We start from the raw sequence: 12,271 nt of genomic DNA on the forward strand, positions 1-12,271 counted from the left end.
GAGATATCGTGTACACCGTATTGAAAAACTTAGTTTCGAGAAAAACGCGTTTAAAGTTTCGGCATTAGTTTTTTCAATGAAAAAATCATTTTTAAGCTTCTTACCATTAATTGCCCAATCCTGCTTCATATAGTACACCTTCTTCTTCGAGGAAATCCTCTTCGAGTGCCGATCGCGCCGTTCTTCTTTCGATTCTCCCTTCTTTTGAAGCGTCGAACGACCGTTCGTTTGCTTGTGATATTCTGCGCTCGTCCACGGTGTTGCATAAATTGAAGGCGTTTGGTCCAATTTTGATGTTCATAACGTCCATCATTTTGAGGATACTGGAGTAGCTTTCATTGAAAATGCTCCAGGTTCACAATTACTGCATTTAACGACTAAGCTGAATCCAAGTCCACGGATACTACTTTCCGAAAAAATCACATTTCCACCGCACGTTTTGCACATGATCATTTCACTCAGCGTTTGAAACAAGAATAAAAATTCAATCAAACGGTATTTATAGCCATTATTAATTTCCATTTCCACCGATTTCGTTCTTAATTTTTTCGCGGAAGAACTTGTCGATTCCGTTTCATTCTCCACCGTATGACGATTTGGTGGCGGCGGTCTTTTCCTACGTCGTGAAGGTCGTCTGGAAGTTTCGTGTGAACCCTTTCTGTCGAAAGAAGCAGGCTTCATTTTGATAAAAGTATAAAAATGTATATACGTTAGCCACGCGGGAAACGCCGAAACGATCACAGCTGTTCGACACACTGGCCCTTAAAATTACGCACTACCGGCGTCCTTACTGTTGAAATCGCTTCTAACTGACTATAAAATATACCTAGTGACATCTGTTGATCGACTTGGAGTATTAGAAATGTTAGAAATTGAATTGCAAGTCACTACGCTGTACCCGCCGAACAGATAGGAATTTGCCACAGGTACGCGTTTCGGAGCGCTTCGGTAAAAGGTCGAAATTTCAATAAAGAAAAATTTAGCCGGCTATAACATCTAATGTACCTTATTTTAGAGGGTTCAAAGTATTTTTTAAGCTAATAAACAAAAAATTGATTTTTTGAAAATTTTACAGTAGACTTTTCCCTTAAGAGTTTGGCCGTAGGGGAGCAGCTCATAGTAGATAATTCCCTGCCAATCCCACCAAATACACAGCAAAATCTTCCTGACCGTCAACCCTGACTTGGCCACCGTTTGCGCCGGCTCATCGCGATTCGACCACGATCGTTTTCGCGTGACGTTGTCGTAATTGACCCACTTTTCATCACCAGTAACCATCCGCTTCAGAAATGGATCGATTTTGTTGCGATTCAGCAGCGATTCGCAGATGGAAATTCGATTCATGAGGTTTTTGCGTTAACTCGTGTGACACCCACACATCGAGCTTCTTTTTGAATCCAGCCTCATTTAAATGGTTCCAAACGGTTTTTTGTGCAATGTTTAGCTCCTTGGCAATCGAAACGGTGCTTACATGACGGTCGGACTCGACGATTTCCATTATTTTATCAACATTTTTGACAATTGGTTTCCCGGAGCGTGGTGCACCTTTGACATTAAAATTACCGGAACTGAATCGACAAAACCAAAATTGCGCGTGATTGGCTCTTACATTATCAGGACCATAAACACTATTCACATTTTTAGCCACCTGGCTTGCGTTTTCGCCTTTATCGAAAAAAAACTGTAAAATATGGCGTATTTTCTCTTTGCTGGTGTCCATCTTTGACGGGCGCTCAAACAATACTGAGTCAAGCAATCACAAAACTGTCTGAGAGGTTTTTTTAGTACGAAATCTTATCTTTTTAACGCCATCTAGCGTAATCCGATCGAACTTATACAACGCGAGATACAGATTAGTAAAGCCCTATATTGGAAAAATAATTGATTACTTTTTACTAGACCTAACATATACATATTAACTGTTTACTTCAAATATTTTCTTTTATTTTTCGGGGAACTTCATTAATCCGTCCTCGAAGAATTTATCTATTGGATTATAACAAAAGTTCGTGGCGTTTTGTAAATGAAATTCGAAGACGATATTTGTAAATATTTGTACGTAGAACTATTCAACTAAATATATNATTTGTAAATATTTGTACGTAGAACTATTAAACTAAATATATGTCATTCTATTACACTATCCCACTTTCTGTGGTTCACCCGGTGAGTTTAACTTTACACATATTTATTGTTCTACTTTAGCGCATTATTTTTTGCCTCTATTTGCCCTTTGCGGGGCGCTCTTTTTGCAGATCTCGGCCTAGCTATTTGTTAGCCTTATTTGTAATAAAAGTGAGCCCTTTTTGCTGTATACTGTTTTGAAATCAAGGTTTGGTTTAGGCATAATTTCTTTAGAATATCATTGTAATCAGCTGACCCGTGCGTGGGCTGCAAGGTCTGCGCAGCCATATGAGGTGCTGGTGGTGCTGGCGTAGCGGCAGTTTACATGCTTATCAACATTATGTCCGACGCGTTAAATATAAATCAATTTGGTCACGTGAAACTCACACAAACAACCTATATAACGGCGTTAAACTACGTTCCGAATATGCAGACGTAAATATAAACGCAAACGTTGCAACAATATAATCAAAATAACCAACAGAACAAAAATCATGACCGAGGACAAAACTGACAAAAGGTGGAGTATAAAAAAGAATGAGATGTAATCCCTAAAATATTGTTATCAAGAAACGTCAAACTTCTATTAACGATTATTTATTAAAAAATCCAGTTGAAACCAGCAACAGTTATGAAAAATTAAATGATGAAACAGCTACAGATATAAAAAAATGAATAGACATCAATTTAAATAAATATATAACAAAAACTTCTTCTCTTCGTAGAAGGATTTGGAACATAATTCCATTAAAACAATTACGCAATGAGATCGCAATAAACCAGTTCACAATAAAAATACTAAGGAACAACCAAGTTAAAATATAACCGTTCTTCACAGAAAAATATCTACCTATAATGGAACCACTACAAAATGAATGGTACACAAGGTTTCACGTATCAAAATAAAAATGAAAAAAAGGTCAAAATTTTTATGTGCTCCTAGATGGCATCTGCAATCAGCATGAACTAGGCAAATTAAGAATTTTTGTTGTTAGGAAATTGACTTGTTAGGTGGAACAATCCCACGATCGTCATTCCATTATGTACCCAACTATCAGTTTGAAAGTTCCAGTATTTGATATATTTTTAACTTTTGATTTGTCTATTGTCATCATATAGGGTTTTTGCTAATTGATTTGGATGGTTAATCAGTTTTTGATACTATTTTGATCTTTTTGTTTTGATTTTTCTCTGATTGTGGGCATCTGCATGTACACGTGCACCTCAGTATTTTTGATAAAACAAGGAGCTTGTGTGATTAGTTTTAGTATTCTATTCTGGTATCATAGCAGAATCTCTATGTTCGAATTACTAGCTCTGCCCCAGAGTTCCATCCCGTAGGTCCACATTGATTTCAGTATAATTTTATAGAATAATAATTTGTTCTCATGACTAAGTTTGGATCTCTGCCAAGTAGAAATATTAGTGATTGTGTTTTATTATCTGATTCGTTGTGTTTGGAACGAATATGTTCTCTTCGTGTCTATCTGCGATCAAGGTGCATGCCTAGGTATTTCACTGTTTTGGTAGATGGTAGAGTTTTATTATTAATTGAGACTGTAAGGCAGCTTTTCTGGTTTAGAGTAAAGATGATATGATTTGATTTCTGGGCACTGATTTGGATTCTCCAGTCCTGTAACCACTGTTGAAGCTTTAACATATGCATTTGTATATCTCTGGATACTATTTTTGGTCTCGGTTATTGGATAGTACTGCTATGTTATCAGCAAATGTAGCCGTGGTCACTCCGTTTGACGATGGTATGTTAGACGTAAATATCGTATCGTAAAATAGGGCCCAGGATCGAGCCTTGTGAAACTCTTGCTTTTATTGTGAAGAATTCAGTATACTTTTCGTTTTCCTTGATTTTGAACATTTTCCCCTTGAGATATGATTTTAAGAGCAGATAGAAGTTATGAGAAAGTTTATTCTTGATTTTATACAACAGTCCATCGTGCCACACTCTATCGAATGCCTGTTATATATCCAAGAACATTGCGGAGCAATATTCTTTCCGTTTGATGGCTTGCCTCACATTATCTATTACTTTATGCACCTGTTTGATTGTCGAATGGTTCTTGCGGAAGCCAAATTGATGATGCGGAATGACGTCGGTTTTTAAAACTATTGGATTTAATTAGTCAAGAAGTAGATTTTCGAACAGTTTTGACAAGACTTTTTGCAAACTAATTAGCCGATAAAATGAGACACATTTTGAGAGTTTGCCTCTCTTAGGAATCGCTATAATCTGGGATATTTTCTAGATAGCTAGAAAGCATGAAGTACAAATGATCCCATTAAAGAAAGATGTAAGAAAAATTATGATTTTTGTCGGTAGTTATTTTAAGATTTCGGAAGTTATAATATCAAATCCGGGTGCTTTTTTGAAGATAGTTCCTTGATCATTGCTTGGATCTCTCCTGAGTTGATTGGCCTCAAGGGTAGATCCATTTGCATATTACTGTTTAGAAATTCCCTGACTCTTTCGCTATTGGTGTTTTCGGGTCTTATGGGGTGGGAAGTAAAAGCTTCCTGGAGAAATTTTGCGAAAACCTCTACTTTCTCGGCGTCACTGCGAGCCCATTTGTTGTCATTTATTGTCAGAGGCACTTTGGCCGTAATTGGTAATCCAATATTTTTTACCGCCTTCCACAGTGAATATTCATTGTTGCTGGTAGGGTTTAATGATTCTGGTTTACGAGTTAAAGAATCATTGTCTACTTGATTTAGCAGGGATCGAAGTCCTATTGCTGCTTTGTTTACTGCATGTTTGGCTTCCGGTTATCTATCTTTCAGGTAAATCGAAAACTTTCATTCATCTAGCGGTTATCATATCATATTCATCTATTAGCTATAGCTAGAATTGTCGGTAACTCTAATGTCTAAACCAAGGTTAATGTTTTAGTTTTACCGTCTGTCAATAAAATTCAATATATGAAAGTATACGTTTTCATCAATAATATTGTTTCTCACTGCATCAAAAATGTCGAAATTTGAGTCAAATAAGCGTCATTTGCGCGGTGTCCTTCTTTTGTTTTAAATGGAAGAAAACTGTAGCTGAAACTCATCGACATCTTGCAAAAGTTTATGGTGATATTGCTCCTTCCGATAAAATATGCAGAGAAGGGTTTCGACGTTTTAAAAGTAGTGATTTTGATATGGAGAGCAAGGAGCGTTTTGGACGGCCAAGAGCATTTAAAGACAAACAATTGCAGGCATTGATAAATAAAGACCCATATCAAACGCAAAAACAACTTGCGGAAGCATAAAATTGTGCTCAATCTGTCATTTCCGATTGTTTAAAAGCCTTGGGCTATCAAGCATATCAATTTTTGCTGTTTGTTTGTGAAGCGAAACCTCTATCGCGTTCTGGTAAGATCTATCTCCTTTTAACGTTTCAGCATATGTATGCGTGTTGTGGGGTAGACTTTGTAACCGAGGCGTACTATTCATTTTTCCTTTTGCCCCTATAATCTGAATAATTTCTTTATTGCTTCTCTTTATTTTGCGATTGTGGTTTGTATTATTAGTACATTTGCGACGGATGACACGAATACGCGTAATCGACATCTTCATACATCTGTCTGAATATATTGGGTGTACAAGTATGACTTTACAGATTGTCAATAGATGGCGAAATTCGTATTACTGGCATTATGTTTAAGTGGGCAATACATGTACTTCAAAGGTGTGTACGCAGCTTTAAAACGTAGTACTATTTGACTGAAGTATTAACAAATATTATTTTTATCGGACTGTAAATGTCGAATTTTGTACCAGAAAAACTCCATTTGAGGGAAGTTATACTTCATTACGTTTTCTAAAACAAAATTGAACTAAAAGTCATCGTTTGCCTGTGGAAGCTTACAAAGAATATGCTTCGTCGGTAAGCATGTGTGAAAAGTAGTTTAAACAATTCATAAGAAATGTTTTTGATTTGGATCATAAAAAGCATGTAAAGCCACTATAAAATCTTAAATATAAGATAAAATTTGAAGATATATAATTAGAAGCATTACATGACAAAGATGTATGTCAAACAGAAAACAGTTTTATATCATTATTTTTTTTTTTTAGAAAAAAGTAATGAAGTAAAACTTTCTTCAATTGGAGTTTCTCCGGTACAATATTCGACATTTTCATTGTAATAAAAATAATAGTTATTTACACATATGTCAAATGACATGTACTACGTTTTTAAGCTGCGTATACACCTTTGGTATTGATGCACAACATCTATCGCAGCAAAGTTATGTTGTGTATCTGGTGGGACATGTAGGATGTGGTGTATTATGAGCTATTGCAACCGTCTGAAACTATCGCTGGTGAGCGGTACCGATTACAGTTAATACGTTTGTACCAAGCTCTGAAGGAAAAACGACTGGAATGGGAGAGTAGACATGATAAGAAAATTTTACAGCATGACAACATCAGACTACATGTGTATGGATCCATGGATCGATGGATTCTGCTTCATCCGCCGTATTCACCAGACATTACTACCTCATATTACTATTTGTTCCGGTCCATAACGTCGGTCCTTTCTGGAGAGCGATTCCGTTTTTATGAAAAAATTAAAAGCTGGCATGATAACTGAATCGCTTCAGAACAATCAGACGTCTACCAACGTGATCCGTTTATTACCTGAAAGAAGGGCCAACGTTGTGGTTTTAAATGGAGCACACTTCGAATAAAATAAAAATAAATTTTATGCTTCAAATCAATCGGTTTTTTTTAATAAAAAAATCTGTAAAGTCATACTTGTACACTCAATAAATTTATAAGACATTATTATAGGCTCAATTTTTGTCAGAAATGTCAAGTTACATTTTCCACGAATTGAAAAAATTGGTTATTGGTTTATCTTTCTGTTATAATCAACAATGAGTGATAACGAGACAGGGTCTATCTTCTCACTCTATTCTCATTCTACTGTCGCTCCACTCATGTCGACAACTGACTCTCGTCTAGATATGATTCGGTAGGCTCGCTTTCAGACAAATGATACGTGCTCACCTCTCTCTTTCTCTCTCCCTTTTTCACATAAGACCACCATACACCAGTCATTCCGCCATCGTTCCTGCATTAATCTATATCATCATGGACGAACCAACAAATGGTTATAACCGTAAAGGGGCAGTGTAAAATATTCATTAGATAAAGAGTTATAGCAAATTTTTTCTAATATTACCCTAGTGAAACGATAAACGCAAAACTACTAGTGGGTGCCGGCTCCAACGCTGGCGATTTTTGACGGTAAAGTCGCGTGTCTTGTGTAATTTAACCATTGTCGAAAGCGAATCTGTCCTCACAGGTTAGATTTCTTGACGCCAAAGAGATTTTCCAATCGATCGACAATGAATAAGCTATTACGCGATAAGCTGTTTTTCTGACATGTGCTTCTTCACTATTTCAACCTGAAGAAAACCGCAGCTAAAACGCATATCTTATTATTCTAAGTGTATGGTGATGAAAGTCCATCGGAAAGAACATGTAGAGTTCAGTTTAAGCATTTTTGGAACGATGATTTTGAGAGACAAAAAACCGCACAGCCGAAAAAAATTTGAAGATATCGAGCTACAAGAATTGCTCAATGTGCAACCAGCTCTAACGCTTTTAGAGGTGTCGAAAGCGTTTAATGTTACTCCAATAGCCGTTTCAAAACTCTTCATGTTATGGGAAAAATGGGAAAAATTCATAAAAAAGAAACACGGCTACCACATGAGTTGACAAAAAATGCCATTTTGAATCGTTTGTCTATCGCGACTTCTTTGCTTGTCAGACAAAGAAAAAAGTGTGTTTTGTGGCGTATCGTGACTGACGATGAAAGATAGATTTATTTTCATAATCCCAAACGGAGGAAATCATGGGTGTACTGCGGTCAATCATCCACTTAAATGCTAAAGAGGAATTCATAAGCATAAGACCTTGCTCTGCATTTGGTAGGACCTTGACGGTGTATTACATTACGAGTTCTTGCGTTCAAATAAAACCGTTACAGCCGATCGCTACCAACAGCAATTATGCCTATTGAGTGAAAAGATTAATGGAAAAAAACCATCCGTAGCCAACAATTGACGTAAAGTCATTCTTTTGCATAGTTACACTCGACCGCATGTTGCGAAAAGCGTGAAGCAGATATTTCTGCAGCTTGAATTTAAAGTCCTCCTGTATCCAGCGTATTGTCCAGACACGACACTGTCGGAATACCATCTCTTCCAATCGATGCAACACGCACTTATGGACACACATTTATCCAGTAATGAAGAAGTCCAAAAATGGGTGGGTGAATGAATTATCTCGAAAGACACCACGTTCTTTCGCCGTGGAATTGCCCTGTTGCCGGAAAGATGGGAAAAAGTAGTTGAAAATAGAGGAAATTACTTTAATTATTCATTCATCTTCGAAACAAATCAATTTTAAAGACGAAAACACGAATTAAGTTTACCATCTAATATCATATGCTTAAATGACAAAAAAGAATATCTAATCTCTTGAATATCAAGTAAATAATAATAATAATAACAATCCAAAATCAACAGTAATAATTACACCTGGACAACAAGGAATAAACAAGATTGAGGAATTAATATTTCAATTTATCTCAAAGCGGGTAGTATGCCATGGCTACTTGCGTCAATTATTACAAAAATGAATTAATAGCTAGCTTGTTAAAAAATAGGTGTATGGAATGCCAATGGTTTAATACAGAGAGGACAGAAGTTCAAAACATGTTTAATATATACATACGAGGTCTGGCTATTAAATAACGAGACTGCGCGCGCAGAAGTCGTCCTAGAAGGGAAAGGGGGGGAAACGAATGCAGCGTTGGATAGGTGGAAGTGTCTACTATTCCAGTACGAAAACTCGTTTTTGTCGCTGTAGTAGTATTTTTTCTATAGAGGTTAGAAATTAACGTGTTTTTTTCTCGTGCCGATAACAATGTGTGACGAAAAACACGAGCAACGGATCAATGTGAAATTTCTCGTTAAATTAAAAAAAACTCCGACTGAGTGCTATAACTTGTTGAAAGAGGCCTATGGTGAGAATTCTCTATCTCGTGCGCGTGTCCTCCTGCATCCCCAAAAATGAAAAAGCAAGAATGTCAAAATAAAAATTTAAAGCCATGCTAATCGTTTTTTTTTTTACATCAACGGCATCGTGATGACTGAATGGGTTCCTGAGGGTCAAACTGTAAACCAAACTTACTATTTGAAAGTTTTGGCAACACTGCAAGAGCGAGTTCGTAAAAAACGGCCGGAGTTGTGGAAAAACAAGTCGTGGATCTTGCACCAGGACAATGCACCTGCCCATAACGCGCTGTCTGTGAAGCGTTATTTAGCCGCTAGAGGCACTCCAGTGCTCGAACACGCGCCGTACTTGCCTGATTTAGCACCTTGTGACTTTTTCCTGTTTCCAAAGATCAAGACTGTCTTAAAAGGAACCCGGTTCGAGTCGATGGAAGAGGTGAAGCGAAAATCGGCGGAGCTACTACATACACTTACAAAAAAAGACTTCCAGCATTGCTTTGACCAATGGAAAAAACGAATGGAACGGTGTGCGGCGAGGGGAAAAGGAGTACATTGAAGTGGAGCATTCGATTGTAGAATAATTTTTAAAATAAAACTTTTTCATAAGCAGTCTCGTTATTTAATAGCCAGACTTCGTACATAACATAGACATAATGCTATCTGAAACTCATTACAATTGGTGTCTCGTTCTCAAGATCACTATGTAGTACCGCTACTGATTGCACAGTGTCGCCACAGACTTCAACCGTTTTTCTTCTTTGTTTCGAGAGCCTGTTGCACGCTTCATAATGCTTTCTGTGCGCAGTGTGTGCCACGACTTCGCCTTGTTGCGCGCATAACCTATTAACTGTATTCTTAGTAAAATGGAAAAACACAAACGTAAAAGAAGTTTGGAAATATTTCAATAGAAGCTTTCAAAATATAAGGAACTAATATTTAAAATGAAAACTTATGATGAAAAGGCCGATTTAATGCAAATATTTGAAGGTAAAATCTCGAAAGGATTATTTCTTCTTTTATAATGGTATTAGCAAGATTATGGTCCAAGGGGGTAAGAAACATTTATTCCATCCTGGGAAAGTGTTTCTACTGTACGATATTGATTAGGTTGTGAAATTATTGTGTCAGACATTCGCTGACAAACTATGACCTAGATCTTTTTGCTCTGACATGTTCGCCGTTACAGGACGTTGATGTGCTGAACAAGGATCTGACAAAGACTAAAGAAAATTTTACCTTTTTTCTAATGAGGCTGTAGGCGACCTGCAAGAGACGACTGATGGGGCAAAAAGCCCATCGCAATTAAGCGAAAAAACTTTGTGCCTTTTGGTGAATAATGAATCTTTTCGAAACAAAGAAAGTTCCGAGCTGCATCTCCAGCTAGCAGATTGTTGGGTGAACATCATCAGAAAGTGTCTGGAAAAAGAGGAGGAGAAAAAGTTGATGGAGAAATTCCCACGCAAGGGCAACCGCTCTTTATCTACATCGGAATTGAATGAAATTCTAACTCTGTTGAATAGATAAATCGAGATCATCAAGAGATAAATATCTCTGGATCAACCAAAATCTGTGGCCTAAGATTGATAACGCTAAGCACAGCAATCGGCCTCGTTTTCAAAGCGGAAACCGAAGGGATTGATAAATAAGAACACATGGAATTATTATGTAATTCCAATAAATATATTTCTTCGAACTAATGTATCAGCTATTGATCACTAGAAAAATATATGTCAGCTCCTGTGTAAGTGAGAAGTGGAGACCACTGCTGGAGAAAACAGAAGCAGGAGAAGAGTGATATTAGACTTAGTAAATAAAATCAAGGCTGCCAGTGCAGCAGAAAACTCGGTCTGTCATTGAAGACTTCCACAGAAAGGAAGACGTTCTTTAAGCCGAAACCCAATTTAAAGTGGAAGAGCCCATCTGAAAGACATTTAAGGGATCCTCAGGTGGGCTATTGGTTCACACAAAAGGAACTCGGTAACATTGAGAACGTTGGCCAAAAATGCAGGAAGTCCTCTGCAGGGACAGACTAGGAGGCACGTCCCACTTAGCATCGCTCGAACATAGTTTCGGTAAGCAAAGTAACAGACAGGTTGTATGCATTTCGGCACGCTTAGTCTAAAATTACATCAGATCCTGTAATTACGGAAATAATCTTGGGGTACGAGATTCCGTTTATTTATATGCCTAGGCAGAAAACATAGCCAATTAATTCTTTAAATGACGGAGAACACGAGGTAAGTATGCGAAATTCGACTAATCACTTATTCAACTTAGGCTATCTATCGAAAACGCGACCCAATAAAACGACGATATAAAAGAAAATTTATTTTTGAATACCCAAGAGTAATGGGAAAATAAAATTTGTTTTAAATTTAAAACAATTAAATAAGTATTATCTTCTTTCCTGAACACTTAAAAATGGAAGACGTTAGGACGGCAGTTAAGTTTATGACGAAGGGTTGTTATTTAGCCAGCGTGGATCTTTAAAATGCGTATTTTATGCTTTCTATTGGTAAAAATTGTTGTAAATATTTTCGTTTTTTGTGGAACAATCAAATCTTCAAATTTACTTGCCTTCCATTTGGCTTAAGTACAGCATCATGGGTCTACAAAAATATTAAAGCCGGTGCTAAGCTATTTAAGAAAACAAGAACTATTATCAGTCTGATATTTGAACAACATGCTCCTCTTAGGTAAAGACAAATTCGAATATGAAATAAACATCATGAGAACTTGTCAGTTACTAGAATCATCAGGCTATGTTATCAATAAAACTAAAAGCCAATTAATCCCAAAAACATCATGTCAGTTTTTGGGATTTGTTCTCAACACAGAAACGATGACGCTAGAACTTGTTAAAGATAAAAGAGATCATATTACTAAATTAATATTAAATGATAAAATTTTATCTAAGTGCTCTATAAGGAAGATTTTATATTACGTTAGGAAAATTTCGACTGCATGTCCAGCGGTGTCGTATGGTCGTTTTCACGTGAAACCCTTCAAACGCCAGATTTACATAGCCCTTTTAAAATCCGGAGGAAGCTCTGGCACGATAATGCGAAACATCACCGTTTCTAAATCCAAATTTGACTGGTGGCAATGTCACATTG

The 12,271-nt window shown here is 36.9% G+C and overlaps 1 long non-coding RNA gene across 1 annotated transcript in view; it reads right to left on the reverse strand.

Annotated features, from left to right (window-relative positions):
• The window catches only part of LOC106748514, a 1,443-nt gene extending 351 nt beyond the window's left edge, over positions 1–1,092 (reverse strand). The window contains exon 1 of the long non-coding RNA XR_001374765.1: positions 105–1,092. This is a non-coding gene — a long non-coding RNA (uncharacterized LOC106748514). The remainder of the gene's footprint in view (positions 1–104) is intronic.
• Between the last annotated feature and the right edge of the window lie 11,179 nt (positions 1,093–12,271).

Source organism: Dinoponera quadriceps, unplaced genomic scaffold (assembly GCF_001313825.1).
Source record: "Dinoponera quadriceps isolate SergipeBrazil2010 unplaced genomic scaffold, ASM131382v1 scaffold2950, whole genome shotgun sequence".
NCBI lineage: Eukaryota > Metazoa > Arthropoda > Insecta > Hymenoptera > Formicidae > Dinoponera > Dinoponera quadriceps.